This window comes from Mandrillus leucophaeus, unplaced genomic scaffold, assembly GCF_000951045.1.
Source record: "Mandrillus leucophaeus isolate KB7577 unplaced genomic scaffold, Mleu.le_1.0 Scaffold24, whole genome shotgun sequence".
In the NCBI taxonomy this organism is placed as follows: Eukaryota; Metazoa; Chordata; class Mammalia; order Primates; family Cercopithecidae; genus Mandrillus; species Mandrillus leucophaeus.
The window spans coordinates 3,431,762-3,432,412 of NW_012102476.1; the positions used below are offsets into that span (position 1 = coordinate 3,431,762).

Consider the following 651-nt stretch of genomic DNA (forward strand, 5'->3'; position numbering starts at 1 on the left):
AAAAAAGAAATTGCTAAAGGCCAGGCTTGTTGGCTCATGCCTGTAATCCCAGCACTTTGGGAGGCTGAGGCAGAATGGTAACTTGAGCCCAGGAGTTTGAAGGTTGGTCAACATAGTGAAACCCCGCCTCTATGAAAAACTTAAAAACAATTAGCCAGGCAGGGCACGGTGGCTCATGCCTGTAATCCCAGCATTTTGGGAGGCCAAGGTGGGTGGATCACCAGAGGTCGGGAGTTCCAAACCAGCCTGACCAACATGGAGAAGCCCCATCTCTACTAAAATACAAAAATTAGCCCAGCGTGGTGGTGCATACCTGTAATCCCAGCTACTTGGGATGCTGAGGCAGGAGAATCGCTTGAACCTGGGAGGCTGAGATTGTGGTGAGCTGAGATCGTGCCATTGCACTCCAGCCTGGGCAACAAGAGCAAAACTCAGTCTCAAAAAGAAAAGAAAAGAAAAACAACAACAACAAAAAACAAACAATTATCCTCGTGTGGTGGTACATGGCTGTGGTCACAGCTGCTTGGGCTGAGGCGGGAGAATCACTTAATTTTGGGAGGTGGAAGCTGTAGTGAGCCATGATTGCACCACTGCACTCCAGCCTGGGTGACAGAGTGAGACCCTGTCTCAAAAAAAAAAAAAAAAAAAAAA

The 651-nt window shown here is 47.9% G+C and overlaps 1 protein-coding gene across 2 annotated transcripts in view; it reads right to left on the reverse strand.

Moving 5' to 3' along the window:
* ZNF629 (zinc finger protein 629) overlaps window positions 1-651 on the reverse strand; it is a 13,786-nt gene that overhangs the window by 12,626 nt on the left and 509 nt on the right. The gene's annotated exons all lie outside the window — the stretch shown is intronic.